We start from the raw sequence: 19871 nt of genomic DNA on the forward strand, positions 1-19871 counted from the left end.
AAGGCTCATCTCTCTCACACACACACACACACAACCACACACACACACACACACACACACACACACACACACACACACACACACACACACACACACACACACACACACACACACACACACACACACACACTCCGAGTGTCCTGCTCGTGGTCAGACAGCCAGGTGGCGTCACACCAAATGACCAACGGTTTATACACACACGCTGTGACCTGGGCTATACGGCCCACCAACAGAAAGCCCCTCTCCGTTCCTCTTTATTATGTGCATGTGAGTCTGACTAACACACAGAAAGGATGTCTGTCTGTCAGTCTGTCCTTCCTTCTGCCTCTCCCTGTGCAACTTGGCCCACTTCTCTGTCTTGGATAGAGAACATAGGAGCTCATCCTCACAACCAGCAACAATGCATATATGTGTGTGTGTGTGTGTGTGTGTGTGTTTCAGAAGACTCTAAAAAAAAAAAAAAAAAAGTCCTTAGAGGGGTGTCAGATGGCAGGCGTTTGTGTCGGTGAGGGGGGATGGAGAGATGATGGGGGCGGATGAAGGAAGGGATAGAAGGAAACAGGAGGAGGGGAAGATTGTTCTGTTCTCTGCTCTTCAGCTTTTGTTCTCCTGGATAATAAGTCTCCACCCACTGACTCCAAAAACCAGGGGAACCCCTCCAGTAAGGAAACATGAGAAGTGTTCAGACGTACACAGAAACTGTGCAGCTCTGTGGCAAGGTGTTGTGTACCTTTAATTTTTAAAACGTCCATATGAAATGTGTGACATACAAGATGATTCACTGCATTATTTTCTGCAGTTGGAACTGCATCTATGCCAGATTTTACATAGTCAATTATGAATGCCCCAAGTTGCTCTAAAAAAAAAAAAAAACTCAACATGCTTTTAATTGAGGCCAAAACCGAGGAGGGGGAACACATAAAGCCACATCAATGCCAACAGCCGGGAGGCCCGTTGAATGTCTTGCTTTAATCTATTTCAACCAGTGTACAAAACAGAAATCAGAGAAGCGAAAACATGACAGATTTTACAACCAATCAGACAGGTGTGCCACAGTGTTTACACACAATATTAACTATTTATGACTTCTTTTTTTTTTTTTAAGTAGACATTAAACCATTAAAGCATGGTAAACAATGAAGTTCAAAATCTAATACAAAGTCAAAAGGAACTGAATGTTATATTGAAAACATTTTTCTGTTTGCTTTGACCTGGTTGAGCAGAGCAGCATCTGCAACCCACATGAAATCTAAAAATACTCCCGCACCATTGACTGCTACTACGCCGTGGCATCTGTAGGTAGATGAAATAACTGTGTGCGCGGTATGCCTGCTTGCATGCATGTGTTGAAAACTGGGGTTGGGACATGGACCATTTTCTGCAGATTGTTCTGCTTCATTGGCGGAAATATGCTTTTGAAAACATTTCAAATATGTTGCGTGCCTGTGTTTTCTCTATATGTGTGTGTGTGTGTGTGTGTGTGTGTGTGTGTGTGTGTGTGTGTGTGTGTGTGTGTGTGTGTGTGTGTGTGTGTGTGTGTGGGTGTAATAGAAAGGCCCGTGAATTCTCCTATAGAGGTTCAAATTACTGTAAATCCAGTGCATCAATGATATTATGCTGCATTATTGTCAAGGAAGTAATAGTGTTTTACTTGTCTAAGGCTGTGTTTTAACGTTGTGTAAAGCCTGGCAGTTGTTGTAGTCGTCTGACATTCATAAAGACAACCACAGGTGTAAAATGACTGAAGCCGATGTCATTATTGTCACAGGAAAATAGAAACCCATCACTACACTACTGCATAACCACAAAGCCATTACAAATCACTTTTACCAGGTCATCATCACATGAAAAATGATCACATACTTCAATTGCGATTGCTGTGTATTGTATTGAGCTGTATTTTTATGCTTCAGTCTTTAACCATATCAAATGGCAAGTAAAATGCACACAATAAAAGATAATATTGGACAGTTAAAATTGGGGACACATTTTATTTACACTTCATAACGGTGGTTGTTGTTGTTCTTTAAACTGCAAACAATTAAACTTCTCTAGGTTGAGAATTCCTACTTCAGTGTCGGGAATGATCACATGAACAAGAAATAAATTATAGAAGGAAGTCTTGCTATTGTCACTTTCACTGGAAACACAGTTGGCTTGTGATTGTTGCACTGATTGTATCGGTCTGATACTGTGGGCGGGTACTCACAGTCATAAAACTTCACAGAGCCCACCACATCCAATACCACTTTCCATCATCTGATGCCCTCAGCAGGTAATTAGTGAATTTTTCAGATAAACAATAGAACAACAAAAGGAAAACTGACACATATGATTAACTGAACTTGTGCCAATCAGTGATCTGATCAGATTTCAGCCACTAAAAGATGTACAACAACGTCTTTTTTTTAATCCATTTTGGTGATTCTTACAGATATCGTAGCGAATGCACAATTAGACCATAATTTCCACCAGGCGTGGCTGTCCGCAGCACTCGGTTCCACGGCCATTCTACACACAGCTCATGTTTCGACCAAAAACTGCCACAACACATTTGTGACGTGTCCCAGAAGAAGCTGAACACGCTCTCTTGTGGAGAATACTTAGCGGGTCTATATCAGATGGGAGCTGCATCAATCTGTGCTGTGAGGAGATTGAGTCAGAAAGGAAGTTACAAAACAAAAATCATAGTAATACTGTTTAATTCTCTCTTGTTGTTTGTCGACGTAAAACCTCAGATCACATTTCAGTTCATTAATTCATTATTATGTCATAACTGCAAAACTCAAGTCAGATGCAAACACGTACAAAAATCAAGGAAAAGTGACCATTAACAACAAATCCAACATGTTAATGCCTTATCTTCAGTGCTTTTGCAAATGAGCCCACTACATAAAGTTCACCTTAATGCTGTGTGATGGCTGAAATGCAATACACTACTGTATATATTGTATAGCATAGTTTGAACTATGTGTATTTTTTTCAGTGCTTGACAGAAGTGAAGTGTGACAATTCCATGTTTGTGAAACACAAGGAATGAATTAAACGGCCATTACTTAAAAGGGTATTTCAATTCATTTATTAAATTTAAGTTCTTGCGATGGGACGGGATAAGATAAGATGTTGTCTCGCAATGCGGAAATATGAATCATTACAACAGCAAGAAGAACACTAGAAAAAGAAAAAATTACAAACAATAAAGAACGAGTGAAACAATAACAACAACCACAATAATAAAAAAATATACAATCAAGACAATGACCGTGACGTCATTTACATTCTTCCAAGAGTAACGGAGCAGTATTAGACATTAAAAGTTTAGTGTGTCAACTGTCCAGGTTTGGGGGTTATGAGGTGGGAGTTACTGGGAACGCTGATGGTTATAGATTCTCACAGCTTTAGGGAGGAAAGGCCTGGGATATCTCTCCTTCACACACGGGGTGAAGGAGTCTGTTGCCAAAAGAGCTCTCAAGAAGCTTGAGTTAAATCATCAGTTAAATGGTTGACTCAAATGCTAACATTGATTGCAAGGGGCTTTTGCTGAAACAGATTAATTTAACCTATGATGGTTCAAACAGGTTGTAAAATATAATATTGTTTTATTTATTATAGTGCCTAAAAACGCTTCTTTAAATAACAATCATGGAATAAACTTCATGGCCCTTCTGTCCTTTCTAAAAATGACCTACAAAGTGTTAACATACCACCCAGTTAAATTTTTGTTGAAGGTAAGTAGACATCGAGCTATTTCAATCCGAGGTTTTAATTCCTCTTTACATCTTTAAGTTGTGAGTTGGCAGTGTGTGTTTTTTTTTTTTCCTCTTTCTTTAGATATCATGACAATATGATGCCAGGTGATAAGAGGGATTGCGATTGAAGGAAGGTGACTGCCAAGTGAGGTGACTGTCCCCACCTCCTCTGCTGCACCTGCCCCATGTGCCCGCGCGCCGCCGCACCGCTCTGTACAGGTGCGAGTTAGCAGCAGCAGCTCGAGCCGCTCCGCCAATTAGGAGCACAGAGCGCGGCCACGTGAACAAATCCCGTCGTCTAAATTCCCGGTTCAGCTGCGAGCAGCCCGGAGTGGAGCGGCAGCGCCTGAAAGACGCACGGAGTGGGGAAGTAACAGCGGCAGGCTGAACGGGAGCAGCTTGCAGGTAAATCTCTTTTTATTCTGTTTTTTTTCTTTTGGCATGACACTTTTCTCCTACGTCCTCCTCCCCCTCCTCCTCCTCCCCCTCCTCCTCCTCCCCCAACCTCCATCCCCTCTCAGCTGCTCCATCTGCTCGGATGCGGGGCTCCGGGACGTCGTCGCTCTCCTCCGATCCTCGGACCGGACAAACAGCATCACCGGGCTGGTTGCTCCGCACCGTCTGCGCATTGAAACTCACCCTCCCCTCCCCTCCCCTCCATCCCTCCCTCCATCCTCCCCCTCTCTCCTCCTGTCTCCTGCAGGCACACGGGGCTATTGATAGTTGACAGAAGCCTTGTAATCCCTGGCTGATCTGGCCGGCCGGGCCACAGCCATTTTCGAAACAGGAACGTTGATTGAACTTTATTTTGCTGCAAGATTTGTTTTAATTGGTGCCGGCCGCAGAGGCTGGAGGCAGGCGCGTGAGAGGCTGTCGGTGCTGCATGCAGCCCAGGCAAGCAGCAAGCTTTTATAGCTGAATTATTTATAAGACTGTCTGGGAGAGTAATGCTTATCTTGGATGGAGGGAGAGTCCTTGCTGGAGATATATAGGCTAATGCCATGCTCTTTCTGACTGTGACTGGTGGTTTTACTGTGTTGTTTTTCGCAAAGTCAAGTGTTTGGATCGACTATTTACCACAATATAACCAAGTTATCGCAGGTATCGATGGCAATACCAAACGATCCATTCATCTTTTTCTTTCACCCCTATTTTCTCTGTTCGTTATCAAAATAAAGAGTTGAAAGATGTATTTTTTTTTTTTTTATCAACATTTTGGTCCGGTCCTTACTTGTTTGCATGATAATACATTGATTTTAACTAAGAATTGAACAGCACCATAGTAAAATGTATAGTTTTGCTACAATAATACACCCATACATAGCATATCTAGTTAAAATCTAATTCACTATCTTTCAAATGGGGATAGTTGTAGCTACCCCTAGGTGTGCTTTAGAGTACTGCGAGGGAAATTCAGTTTAAATTTGATTTATTCACACTTATCAGTTATTATGATTCCTGAAATTAATTGTTATGCCTCAATTAATCACTCCAGAGTGAGTTCAGTAAAAGTTGCATGATATCTACTTTCAATATACCAATGGCTTACTGGAACTATGCTTTAAATCCCATGGAGGATTTTTTTGTTTTGTTTTGTTTTTAATGAAGGGAGATTCATCCCCCTTAACAGCTGTTGAACCACATCGGGCTCATCCAGTCAATCCAGCTCGGACTTGTACATGCTTAATTCTCCTTGTGCTAGTTATATGCTTGACTGTTTTTTAGGCTCTAATATACTATATGTAGGGTAAATCCAGAGTAAAATGTGTTTTCAAATAAAAATAAGATTTTCACCCTCCATTACTTTCTTTTTAAGTAACACTAGAAATAGGCATATTGTGTGGATATAACAATGTTTTTCTATACGTTTTGATTGATGTGTACACTCAAAAATGTTATTCTATAATGTTTCAGACATATCTGATATTCTGTCTGCCCAGGGTGAAAGAAAAGAAATAATTAAAGTTGATACATCATTGAAAATGGCCCAAGGCTACTAATGCACACAATAGTGCAGGTTAACAGAAACACTTCCCTTAAGCCTTGTTATCCACAAGTAGGACTCCCAACTCAGCTATATAAATAGCTATTTATAGAGCAGCTGGAACCATGTGACCTACACAAATCATCATAAAAAAAATGTTATAGCGCTTCATCTTCTATACCACTTTATACTGTTCAGGGTCATGGAGCACTGGAGCCGAACCCAGCTAGCAATTGGTGAAGGCAGGATACACCTTGGACAGGTTGTCAGTCCATCACAGGGCAAACACAGAGAGAAAGACAACCACACACTAATACCTACTCACCATTCAGAGTCACCAATTCACCTCAAGCACATATTTTTGGACTATGGGAGGAAACTACAAAATCTGTGAATGCACGGGGAGATCATGCAGACTCCACACCGAAACCCACAATATCGAACACAAAATATTCCAAACCACAGTCGAGCCAAAAAGGTATTTATCGCTAATTTGCATGCACGTTTCCACAAACTTAACTGTATATATGGCTTTGTTTACTAATGCTATTTTGCGAGCAATAAGGTAGCTGCACCACTGATCTTTCGATGATGAGTATTGCTGCGATATGCTGTTAAATTCTGAGTCTCAGTGTTGCAGTTTGACGCCTACTTTTACTGAAACAGTGTGACCCTTATTGAGCAAAAACACTTATTTTCATGCAAAAATTGCAGCTATTGTCTTCAAGGATATTTTTACACTTTGCAATGTCGTCTTGAAGGTCGAATTGGATCATTTTGTGGATTTTGGCCATTCTTAAATTATATCAGGGTAAAATAAAGGCTCTTTTATGGTCGCCTTCAGCCTCTGGACACACACAAAGCTTTTGGTGCTCACTCTGCGTTAATAAATTTGTTTGCATTTTTGTTGGACGAATGGTGGAGTACCGCTAAGTCACTATGGGGGCAGTGTTGGGATTAGAAACAAATAACGTCTTCTTTTCTTCTTGTTCTTCTTCTTCTTGTTCTTCTTGTTCTTCTTCTTCTTCTGTCTAAAAAAACAACTTTACTGTTCTTGGTGTTTTGGTTCATTGGTTGAACAGCGCATCCTTGTAAACTGAATGTCAAATGCTCATAGGAAGCATGGGAGTATATGAAGGCACCGTTTACAGTGCGCATATCTGTGTTCTTGGGGCAGAACTGAGCCATCAGTCAAGTCTCTGTGAATGCAGCACTCCTGCACCTGCTTTTTACAGCACTACTCCACCGGAATGAGCGTGTGCGCATGCGCACTGTCTCCATTCATCTCCGGGGAGCTCTCGCTCTCCCTCGCCTGTCTCGACAGGAGAGACCAGCAGGCGTCTCTCTCTCTCTCTCTCTCTCTCTCTCTCTCGGTTGTCAAGGCGCTGGTATTCTGTGACTTCTCCTCGTTGCGGCTGGCTGGACGGTGTCAGCCAAGATCGGCGCTCTCCTTTGTCGGATTGAGCTTCATTTCGTCTCGCTTTTGGATTTACGTGCTTTCTCTTTTTTTAGGGCGTAATTGGGGACTCCCAGCAGCGTACTGTGCGCAACTGTAAGTTCATTATTTTTTTTAAATTTTTGCTCTATTTGTTCTCTACGCGTTTCCACGCGGGTCTCTGACCAGGAGCGGACGCGTCCAGTGTTTTTTTTTTTTGGGGGGGGTTGTTTTCTTTAAACAGTTTTGCGGCGACTTGGTGAGTCGAGATTCAGAAGTTGATAATCGTTATTTATTGTTTGTTGCTTTCGTTTCGCGGTGGCTCGCGCAGAAAGAGGAACTGTTGCCCACACGTGATGAACTTTTCTCATGTTGTGAGTCGACATGAGGATCAAGTTCTGCTGAATTACCCTGGAAATAGTCCGTTTGTATTTGCTGTTGACGGGTTGTTTGTTTGAAAGCTCATCTCGCACGGCAGGTGTCTGGTAGCAGCACACTTCCGCGCTCATATGAATGAAATCATTTCGGTTTTTTTTTGTTTTTTTTTGTTTCCTCCCCCACTTCTTCCTGTCTCCGGGGGTCCCGCCTGTTGACGTCTCGCATTTGTTTTTACCAGTGTGTGTAGTTTGTTACTGTGTTTGTTTGATCCTCCATACACTGAGCTTTATTGACGGAGGTCTGGGTCGTTTCCTCACACATTGTCTGTTTTCTGTGCGCGTGCGTGAGTCCGCGTCCCCGAGGGACCTGACAGCGAGAATTGCCGGAGTGCCCTCATTTCTTGCTGAACCAGCTTGTTGGCATGCCTAAACCTACGTCTTGAAGTCTCGGAATAACTGGAAAGATCACAAACGCACCTCGCAGTTTGTCCGTGTACAAAGGTCTCCACACCTACCTGCTGCTCACGAACACAGCTGAAGAGAGGCCTCTTTGTTGTTCTCATGCAGGGGGAGACTCCGGCATACTTTATTTATGGACACAGCAGTCCAGATCTAAAGCAGCTCGCAAATATTTTATTTACAATTTCAAATTAACATCAGGGTGGACAAAACAAACAACCCCAAGGAAAAACACCCGAACATCGTTCAATATTGATAAGTAAACACTCCATCGGATTTGTAAATAAGGAAATTATGTTGCATCTGTTTTGATTTTGTTCAAAACTACAGGGTGTTTTTGTTGTTGTTGTTGTTCCTGATAGAACAAATAATATAGCAAACCCCAAAACACAGAAGGAAACAAACAAACAAAAAACACACTATTTCAGCATTGTATTTTATGACATAGTGTAATATCTATTTCTATCAAAACAAGTAGCTTTCCAGTGAAATGATAAAATGTTATGAAGGTTTTTCACTTCCACAGTGCTCAGACAGTCCCAGAGTGTTTTTACATTGTTAGTCACACATACGAATGGTGATGACTGTCATGCAAGGTGCTCAGCCGTCCACAGGGAGCAATTCGAGGTTCACTGTCTCGCTCTAGGACAGCTTGACAAATGGACAGGTGGGGGGAAATGGGAGATCCAATCATGCACCCTTGTGATTGAAAGACAATCTGCCCTATCAACTGAGCCACAGCCACCCAAAATGTAGGGCATAATAAATATACAATAAAAAAAACAATTTTGTTGCTTACAGGGTTGGCCGAGGTGGAGTACCACCACCCCTAGGGCCATGTGAAACCACATGTTTTAATTTCAATTAACTGGGAAACTGTTTTCTTGGTGCCATCATATATAATAACGTTGTAACTGGGAAGATCCTTGTTCTTGTTTGAAGGGGCAGTAAAACTAAAGATGTCTAAAAGGCAATGATTTTGTGGTTATATATAGATGTTTGATCATTAATGAATTGTAAATATAAGTAATAATGTCCACCAAAAATAAATTTGGTATGAAAATACGTCAAAACTTTACGACGAAGCAATTTTCTATTTTGTTGAGCCTTCATTCCTTCTATGACTTGATGGACTTCATTTAACTTCAGGCCAGGTATGACACAAACTGCAGTGAGTTAACCCCTGAAAACAGGTTTCATGCTTTAGATATAAAAATGAAAGACAAACTTTGCAAGTTAACCTTTGCAAAGTGGCTCATTACAGTTAATTCGGTTTTGATTGCCTCTCTTAAAGGAGACATATCATGCTTTTAAATCCTTCCTTTTTACATATAAATCATACAGTTGTGGTCTATACAACGCGAAACTGCAATGCTTGGGTCTGAATTCCTCATTATTAGAGCTCCACAGGCCCCTTTTCAACCCCTTTTCTGATGCGCTTCTGAGAGCAACTCGTTTTGGGGCGGTCTCTTCAAATGCAAATGAGACACTTCATACCCCTCCTCCTCTCCAGGTTGCAGAGGTCACACTCGGTTCAACGTCACCCTGTTCGGCCATCTTTGTAGTTTGATAGAACAGATACAATTATCTAGCGGCGCAGAAACTTTATATTCACACATTATTTACAAAATGTCAACAACGGAAGATTTGTCCATCCAGCCATACATGTTGGAGCCAGAGTCGGACCCGGCGGAGCGAGATGAAAATGACGATGATGCACCTTCAGAACAACGTCTTCATATGGATGTAACGCAATGGTGTGTTACTATATTTACACTAACTTCTCCATCCATGCCCACTACTACAATACTGCCTGTATTACAACGACTATTTAACACAGAAGTTACATTCTAATCTAAAACGAGCACACAGCGCTAACATATGAAGACGGTGCAACTGCTAATGCTAACAAAACAATGACAGGGACGTCTTATCATCACACTTTTTAGCGTTATATACAGCTTACCGAAGTGCTCTGTTCGTCGTCTCCATAGATAGAAGGAACTGACCGCTCAATCAGACCAAGTCTTTCGGCAAATCCTTCTTTATACTGGCGGAGGTTGCTGAAGCAGTCGTCCTTAAAGTGCTTCGCGCACACAAAAATGACCTTACCCACAGATGTGGGTACATTTCTGTGAAAAATAAAACTCAACCAGGCACTTGGAAAAGGTTCTGATGCTGGGAGACGGTGTAACGAAGCTTGTGGGTTACTACATCCAACAACCGAACATTTCGACTTATCCTCTCGTAACTTCGGTTGGACTACAAAATCGCAGCGAGAAACAAAAATGGCGGATTGCTCGAAACGTCGATGTCCTAATTTGGCAGTTCCGCTGAGAATACTGTGACGTCATTGTTCAAAAAACGTAATAGAGAACAGAAAAATCGAAACCGATCGCAAAATATGACCAAAACAGAATATAAAGATATCAACGGAGCACCTGAAGAGACTACTTTGAACTTTTCTGTACTTCTAAACACTCTAAATATACACCAAAATGCATTTAAGGGCTAAAAAAGTGGATTTAGCATGATATGTCCCCTTTAAGAGATGACTTGCTCTTCATTATTGAGTGATGTTTTGGTTTAAATCAATGTTTAAAACATAGAAATCAATCGGTTCATGTTTATTTTTGAAGAAATGCTTTTCACTTTCATGTTTAGAAAATTGAAAATCAACTTTCTCTCCTCCAGGAAAAGAGGACCCTGACCTCTTCTTTCTCGTTTCTGTTTTGATTGACTGAACTCTTTGCTCTCGGTTCCGTTCAAAGCTTCTCGTTGATCTTGTGTTGGTTTATCACTTCTTTGTGGCTGGTGGTCTCCATGCATGACTAATGGCCTGTTGCCTTTGGGTTATTTTTGCCTGCCCCACCCTGTTTCTTTAAACACGAAGCCACACCTGCCCCGCTTTGGTTGAAATGTGGGGCGCCTTTGTTTAAATGTCCAGCTCGTGCTGCACGCGCCTGCCTGGAGTTAATTTATTGAGTGGAAACACAGACTTCTGTAGTTGTTGCTTGTTACAGCTGTATAATGCTCCTCTTGTGCGTTGTACTCTTGTGCTGTGTATAGCGTACTTTATGAATGTGAAAGATAGAAAGAATAAGAGACGGTGTCATTGCTTTCCTATTTTTGTTGAGAGTGTTTTATAATCTTCCTCATTTATTTGTGGGTACCTAATCTCCTTTCCTTATTGGACCATAGCGGGCAAATATTTACCAACAACTGAAATTGATTGAGCAGAATACCAGGCTTAGGTTCAGTTGACAGTGTATGGGTGTGTGTGTGTGAACAAACCTGCATGTTGACATGTATGCACCAGGCCCGACAAGCACTTTCACAGACTCTTTCTCATGTGCATCGACTTTGCAGTGATGTTTCTATTGGTATTGACAAGATGAAAGGATGCGATGGATGCGGCCAGTCAGCTGTTGCTGCTTGATCACAATGCTCGGTCTGTTGTTGCCACCGCCTGTGTTTCTTTCATTAAGCAGGGTTTGCTCTCGCTAATTCTTTTAGGCTCATTGCAAAGTTAAATCTCTTGCCCAACAAAATGCAACATGGCAACTATGACTTCTTTGAAGTGTTTCAAATGGAAAAAGCGGCAGACTGTCCATTGCGAATGAGCAAACTCGTAGGACACGTTAAAGTCACCATGTTTGGAGGCCGGAGGCCGGAGTAGAAGAGGTGGTGTGAGTTAATCCTGCAAACAGCTAATGGCCGTTCCACGGCCAACATCAACTCTTGCAGTCTTTAAACAGCAAATAAGCAAAACGTGCGCAGAGTTGACCATGTTTAGAGGTTGTAATGGAGCACTTTGCTCTGTCTGGCTAAATTGAATCTCACAGAAACAATCATCCAACTGGTTAGCACAGCGAACAGCATACATCAATCAAACCATAATGGCCATGATACTGAAGCTGATGCACAGCCAGGGGATTTACTGTCATTATTGTGTCAGCTGACCAATTTTACCCTTTTTGTCTGGTTGCGCTGGCTTGTTTATATAATCAACTCTGACTTTCTTTCTCTATTTCTTGATTGATTAAAGTATTTTTTTCATTAGCAACATGTCTCTTGTAAATGTCAGGTAGTTCTCTGGCGTTTGTGTAACGACCGAGTAACTGAATCTGGACGCCACTAATTTCATGAAAAAAGTCAGTTTTTGCACAACAATCAGATTAATTGATCTAACATTTGTCAATATGGTTTGATGTCATTGATCTCATACTTTCTGATTCTTTTTTTGCTTAATTAAACTTATTGAAAAAATGATGTGTTTATTATTATTATTATTATTATTATTATTATTATTATTATTATTATTATTATTATTATTATTATGTTTACATTTTAAATACTTGTTTATGTTCATATGGATAATGGTCTGACATTAAATCTGTAGCATTTCATACACAATCCAGCAGTCTACAAAGATTTGACCCAATTTTGGTTCATACGTTTGCTCAGTGGTTTTAATTTTTTTTTTTTACTTGTTATAATTCATCTTTGTTATATTTTCACATTTTCCTATTATTTTGTCTCTGCTTTCTATTGTTAAAAGGGCACTTCATTTATTAATTTTTTTTTTTAAACAAGATTTCTGATGAAAGAAAAAAACAGACGATTGCGAGACTGTTAGTGTCTTCAAGCTTTATTCTTCTGGTCTTATTTGAAAAGAAGCTTGCATGCCTATAAAATAGAAAAGAATGTCACAATGAATTGAAGAATATCTTTTTATCTGGCATTGTTCTCCCATTGATGAAACTGCAACGTCTTGTGAAACCAACTGATCAGAAATGTTATCATTAACAGATATTTGCTTGCTTGTTTGTTTTTAAGGACATTTTATCCCTCCGGCATTTAGCCGTTTGCGTTTGATCTCCTTAGTATTGAGCAGGTGACTGAAACACACTCGTTGGATTTGGCTTGCTTCAATGGATTTGGAAATGGATTTAATTTCCACTAATGGAACATACTTGGGCTCGGATAACCCAGATTAAGGACACGTAAACAACTGGCAACACCAGGGACAATGGGCATGCACGTTAACGACAAACAGCGGAGTGACGCTTCATCCAAATCGTGGATTATCTCAGGCACACTTGTTTAGAAATATTCAACGCTGCAGAGCAAGCCAATATGATTTAGCGTGTTTTCAAGGCAGGGTCGGTGAGGTTTTACCTTGATTCCTCACACTCGGAGTGAAGCCCTTCCTCGGCTGTGAATGTGCAGGTGACATAACTGAGAAAAATGTTTTATGGAGGAAAAAAAAATGGAATTCCAGACAATTGCAAACATCCAAATGTCTAAAGTCTGTGATTTTCCTTTTTTTTTCTTTTTTCTTTTTCTTTTTTTAAGTTCCCGAGTTTGACCTCTTCCCCTTGTCTGTTTCCTGGCACCTCTGTGCAGCCTGGTTCAGCTCTTTTTCTTTTTTGTTCTGCCGACCCATCTCTGTGTCTGCTTTATGTACGACAGGGAGCAGTGTCACGCTTCCTCTGCTGCTTTGGTTCTGGTTTGTTTTATGCTATGTCCTCAGTTTAAACAGTTTGAAATCTCAGTGATACACACTGCGTTGGAAAGGCAACCCAGTAATATCACAGGATGTCTCTTTCCTCACTGTCTCTGCAGCATGCATGCTCTGTTTGCCTGGTACCTATCAGTGAAATGGCCCACTAGGTCTCAGATTCTAGCACACAGCAGCACATTTGGAGTCTCATCTGCCAAGGAAATGTAGCACTAATCCAATTGGCTAGAGCTTTAGTAAAAGCTTTCCTAATTGGCTGATATGGAAGCTGGCTGCCAGGGTTCCAGTAAGCACAACAGGGAGTTGAGGAGAGTCCCAGTGGTGCAGGAGTGACTGTGCAAAGGCCGGAGAGCAGGAGATTTGCGCTACTGTTTTGAATATTCCACTAAATGCAATAATAAAGCACTCATCTACACCCTGCTGATTCAGTTCCACCCAACTGACCAGATCTCATTTTCATCCGTGTTGCAAATACACACAGACTTCCCCTGCAAGTCATCTACAGGAACAAGAACAGCTTTCGTCATACAAACATGTTTGAGGAAACATCTTCTCAGCTGGCAAACGAACAAAGCTACCAACACAGGAATAGTGTGTGCCTGTGCGTGTGCGTGTGCGTGTGCGTGTGTGCGTGTGTGCGTGTGTGTGTGTGTCTAAAGCAAGAGTAATTCTTCGCAGAGGAAAAATAAAAAAAAGCCTGCTTCTACCCAAAGCCACTGCAGCCATTCCTGTTTCCTTTCACCTCAGTGTGGAATCCAGGAATAGATCGGAGTGACAGAGATGCGAGAGAGAAAGAGTAAGAGAGAAACAAAGAGACACGGAGGCAGAGAGTGCCAGAGATGGCCATGTAAGGTTTCCTGCACCACAGCTTGCACCACTCCAAACACTGAACCTGAAATGAACTATTCAGGGAATGGTTTTTCAAGTTGCTGCTAACCTGAACTTTGGCCTTGAGTCGCTGCTCCGGTAAGAAACAAAGGCAACATTCACCAAGAGGGCCAAGGAAAAAAAAACAGGTTTATTGAGAAATGACTTGTGTTGTTTGCTGTCGGATCCTATTTAGATATACAAGAACAATAATCTGCACAGAACATATTTGTCCTTCATGTAGGCCTGTGAAATATTGACACATGATTTATTTGTGCCATGAGTATTTCTAACTAATATTAGTTATGGAAATCTACACTGGAGATATTAATCAAATGATACTACTGGTAGTTTACAGTACACAATGATAATAGGTGCAACACTTTGTTTTCATGCTTCTTCAATGTTTAACAACACAATTCTCCCATGTCCAAAGCACACAGGCACGACAATAATTTGGCTTCACTGCAATAATCAGTCTAATCATTGTCCTGTTGCTCAAACACATACAACGATGTAATATATCTAATACTATATAAAAGGTCAAAAACACGTAAGAAAGCTGCTTTATCAGAAATTGAGTTCAGTATTTCCTCAACTGGTACGTACAATGAAGGAGAAATGTTATGCAGCGATGAGAATTCATCTGGGCTCTTCTGAAAGAATTTATCATCAAATATTGAGTGATTTTATTACAAGGGAGAAACGTTCCTGCCGGTCCTGTTTATTGCTGGGAGGAAGTTCTGCACATTCGGTTTTCTACCAGGGGAGAAAATGGAAAGCGATGCATTGCTGTAAAAAAAAAAAGATCACTGCATAGTCGTTTTAATTGTCTTGGTTTTTGTGATTACAGATGACATTTCTTTCTTAGTGTGTGTAGTTTGGGCAATAAATGTAATAATCTTAATTTTGTGGGTCTTGTTTGTATCTGACTGATTTCCAGCCGTTTGTCTCATTCCTGATGCGGTTGTCTTGTTGAGCGAAGGCCGGAGATGTAAATGGAGCTTTGTACAACTCCTTTCTGTGTACTCTATTCCATTTGCTGATGTTAAGATGTATATATATCAGCAACAACACATAGTGACAGACACAGGTATGTAAAATGACGACTAGGGATTTATATGAATTAAACAGGGCCATAAAAGTGTAATATTGTTTCACTAATAATTGTGAGATGAATGACATGAAATTGAATTTGCAGTCTGTGAACTGTGTATCTTTAATCATCATTTTCAATTTTTTTATGTTGCTTGCAAATTTTGACGTGGATTTATCTAATAAAACTATAACGGCCAACTCATTAGTATGCCTTTATAACTGGCAGGGTAGCCATTGACATTAATGCAGTCCTGTACAATAGTTGCAGTGTGTGATGCAGTACAGTTTAAAACAGTCGCTCCAAACTTCTTCTTCTTTTTTCCCCTTGGAGCCTTTGTAGAATATTTCTAAGAAAGACTGCAGCCCACAACTCCCCGATCTCTAATTTATCAAAACAATACAGTGACAAATCTATTTCTTTTTTACTTCAGAGCAGGTTAAGCCTATGTCTGCCTCTATGATCAACGGTCCTGCGATATTACTCACACACGAAATCAGGACACCACATATAAGGAATCTAATCAATGTGAAAATATGTGCCAGATTGAAGACATTTCCACAAGGTATTAGGCAAGAATAGGATTGTTATTATCAGAGCAGACCACTTAAAAACATAATGCCTCTGACTCATGGCTGTGGCATGGTGGAGGCATAAAGATGTTCAAAATTAATTGAAGCAAACAGGAGATTCGCCAAGGAAATCCTCATCAAATGAATAGGAAATTAAAATCAACAGAAGAAGTGGAGACGATTGTTGCCTGTACACACTTCTACATCCACTGAAGGATTGGATGGACTGATAGAAAGGAAAGTCTTCAGTAAAACATTTTATTTTTTTTTTCCTGAGAGGCCCATCTGCTCTGCCACTCAGCTCCTGTCTGTAGTCTTTCATGCACATACACACACACACTCACTGACCGCAACATACAGTGAAACACACAGTGAAACACACAGTGAAACACACAGTGAAACACACAGTGTGATGTCCATGTGTTGGTAACCCATTTTGGCAAGTCAAATCTGATTTTTGTCTCTAGCATGTGCAAGCAACACACACACACACACACACACACACACACACACACACACACACACACACACACACACACACACACACACACACACACACACACACACACACACACACACACACACACACACACACACACACACACACACACACACACACACACACACACACACACACACACACACACACACACACACCCTCCTCTTCCTTCTCATGTCCCAGCTCTGCTTACTGTGTCAAAAAGAGCTGAGATCAGGGAAACCATAGCTTGCCCTCTGTCAGACTTCCAGGAAGATCGAGCTATTTATTCAAAGCCAGCAGACCGTATTCGGTCTACAGCTGGAATGTTGCCAGCTGGATTCCCAGTATGGTTCAAAAAATATAGTGAATCAAGTCGGAGATAAGATGCCATAAAGCAATGCACGCACTCTGTGTGCAGCATCAAGCAGTAGTTTGTACTGGGAAGCTTTCAAGGCCAGATGGTGTATGTATCTATAGTATGGATGTGTGCACTGTGACAAATGATCAATTATGTTATCAATTAGAATCCTGTTTTTTTTTTTTTTTAAATATTGATTTGGTGTTAATGGATAAAAAAAATCAATCGACAACTTTTTAAATCCTTTCTAATGCCATATTGGGTCCCCTAAACCCATTTACATTCATTTAGATATTATCTATTACAAATGACTAAATATAAATGTAATATTTTGTTATTCTCTCTGTTTCCATTCTGCATGGGATTATCATTTTACTTCTTCAGCTATGATATGTTCTTTTATTAGTAGTCTAATGTAGGCATTTTTTGAGAATGATCCATTTTAAAAATCAACTTTTTTGTGTATTTTTCTCTTTATAAAAATGTTTTGGACAGCAGATGTTTAACAGAAAGGAGTAAAGGGACTAACCAAACAACTACAACAACAAAATGCAGCTTATGAGTAGAGGAGAGCTGTGTGTCCACCACAGTATTATGGGCTATGCTTATGATCTGTTGATCCTCTTTCATCCTTCTTTTGTACATTTGACAGAAGATTAAAGGCTGTTGGCTCTACTCTTAGTAAGTAACGAAACATGAAAAATATTGTCAGTGTTTGCTCTGGGTGCGTCGTGTCTCTAAATGGCTGTTGTTGGTGACAAGCAGAATCCCACTCAGTTTGTCAAAATCGGCATCTGACTACTAATAAAGTAAAGTTTTTTGATGTAATCATGCAGTTTTTTTTTGTTTTTTTTCAAGATAAGAAACTATCATCAACACCCTTTTACTGTCAGCAGTCACGAGAATAACAGAAAGGAATTTTGCAGGCATTGAGGCAGAGTGGTGGATTAATAATAGTTGTAGAAGTCAATATGAAAACTCTTTTCTTTTGACTGATGCAAAACTGGAACATTATTCATATTATTTGGCTTCTGATTCACCTTTTATACAGCATTGAACAGCTGTAAGCCTAATCAGTGTTATCCTCTCTTAGAGCCACATACATGTAAGTTTGTTTCACTCTAAATTGTGCGAGTGGTAACACACATGCACAAAGCGCATCTGTGGAAATTAGGCAGAGCAAGCCGATGGTGAATTTCATGTTATGAGTGTGTGTCTGCAGGCAGTGTTTCCTCTCAGCTGCAGTGACCCACTGACCAGTGTTAGCTGATTAATTGCTGCTTTCATGCTAAGCCGTGGCGTATCACCTCGTAATTGGTAATGCCGATTATCAGTGAGATGCTGTGCGGGACATGTGAGAGTTTTATATCTGACTAGGATGTTTATCTAAGAAAGTAGGATTAACGGGATTCGAGCTTCCTCTCACTGGCACACGCAGCAGCCCTTGTTGACACGCAGCCTCTGATCACCATTAAAGCAGAAAGCGTAATTCTGTAGAGCTGCTTGTTGGCAACGAATTAACAATGCTCGTTGCTGTACCTGAAATGCAGTGGGCAGCATCTGCAAAAATTCACATGTTTTTGATATTTTGGGGAATGGGAAATTGCACATTTGCAATGACAGCGTCTGTGCAGCCTCATAAAGTCCCAGAATTGAAGATATTTGCGTAATGTAAACACTCATACTTGTGTTGTGCGCTCTCGAGCTACTGAGCTGCATCCAGCCATGTTTGTTGTACTTGCTGGAAGATTGAAAATGTGGAGGATGCCACAGAGCTGCACGCTCTTCCACACACACTCACACATGCCTGTGAGCAGGCACACAGCTTTTCATGTGAAGCTTCACCATATTTCTCCTGAGATCTTCTCGTCGTCTCACTCTAGTGCACACATCGGTGTCAGCCCCGACGTGCGTATAGTCAGCTGGCTCTATCCATGCTTGTGTATGTGACTTCTTTGTCTGGATCGATAAACCATCTCTCTGCTTGTTTGTCCGGTCCGAAATGTTTGTTGCCCCCCCCCCTAAAATTCTTTCCATCAATGTGGGAAGCAGAAAGTGTGAAACGGTGTGAAATAATCAATACTCTATGTGGGATCTTTGTCTTCAGGCCATATGAATATATTATAATTCATATTATGAACTTTAATTAATTGTATTTGTTTACTGGTTTGCTTTATGCCCACAGACATAAATATAATCCACCTAGAAGTGGATATCTAATATTATGGAAATGTCTGAAAAAAATGTACTCTGCCTAAATTCAGTAGCTTTATTGAAAAGCATAATTCACCTTCAGAACTCGATGTGACTATTTGCGTTCAGCCTTTTACTTTAAAAAAATGACCTACAGCTTTTGTGTTTTTATAATGTTGAGATCAAAGTTTCATGATCTAAGAACTTCTTTGACACTGGGAAGGCACTTTTTGGACCAGCTCCACATAAGATGATGTCAAAGTTCTTAAACGAGTTTTGAACTTCATTGATGAGCAATGATGCTGGCGTCAAATGACTCAATGGTACTTATTTGGAGACGTGATGGTGTTGAAAGAGGTTTTAGTGGGAAGTTATCTGTGATGAGACTGACTGGGCCTCAACTTGAGGACCTTCTTTAAATAAAGAATTAAAAAGGAATCATAGCAAACATTATATCAGGAAAACTTTGTCTTTGTTGGATTTCAACCTTGAAAGTTGGGATACTGGAAGTTTTTTTTTTTTTTTTTTTTTTCTTTCCCAATTGGTGGTTGTTTCAACACCTTGCACAAAACTGGAGACAGACACTAATTCACTATCTGCAGGGCTGTTTCGCTTCTCCCACAATTTTCCAGAATCTTAGAAAAAGGTATTTTTTTCAAATTTTTCCGATATAACACAAATCTCTTGATAAGCACAAACTGCTCTCTGAAAGCCAATGTGGATTCAGATCACAAACATCCACATCACTGGCTTTAATGGAATTAATGCAAGAAATC

General features: G+C 40.6%; 1 protein-coding gene across 3 annotated transcripts in view; it reads left to right on the plus strand.

The window, feature by feature from the left end:
- The first annotated feature begins 4077 nt into the window (after positions 1 to 4077).
- Positions 4078 to 19871, plus strand: part of strbp (spermatid perinuclear RNA binding protein) — a 92991-nt gene continuing 77197 nt past the window's right edge. The window contains exons 1-2 of one of the 3 annotated variants that reach the window (XM_080476400.1): positions 4078 to 4154; positions 7246 to 7285. The gene's annotated coding sequence lies outside the window, so the exon portion shown is untranslated. Of the gene's footprint in view, positions 4155 to 7001; positions 7286 to 19871 lie in introns of those variants that run through there. The other 2 variants (XM_080476399.1, XM_080476398.1) reach the window with 2 other exon arrangements.

This window comes from Lipophrys pholis (genome assembly GCF_963383615.2).
Source record: "Lipophrys pholis genome assembly, chromosome: 12".
Lineage (NCBI taxonomy): Eukaryota > Metazoa > Chordata > Actinopteri > Blenniiformes > Blenniidae > Lipophrys > Lipophrys pholis.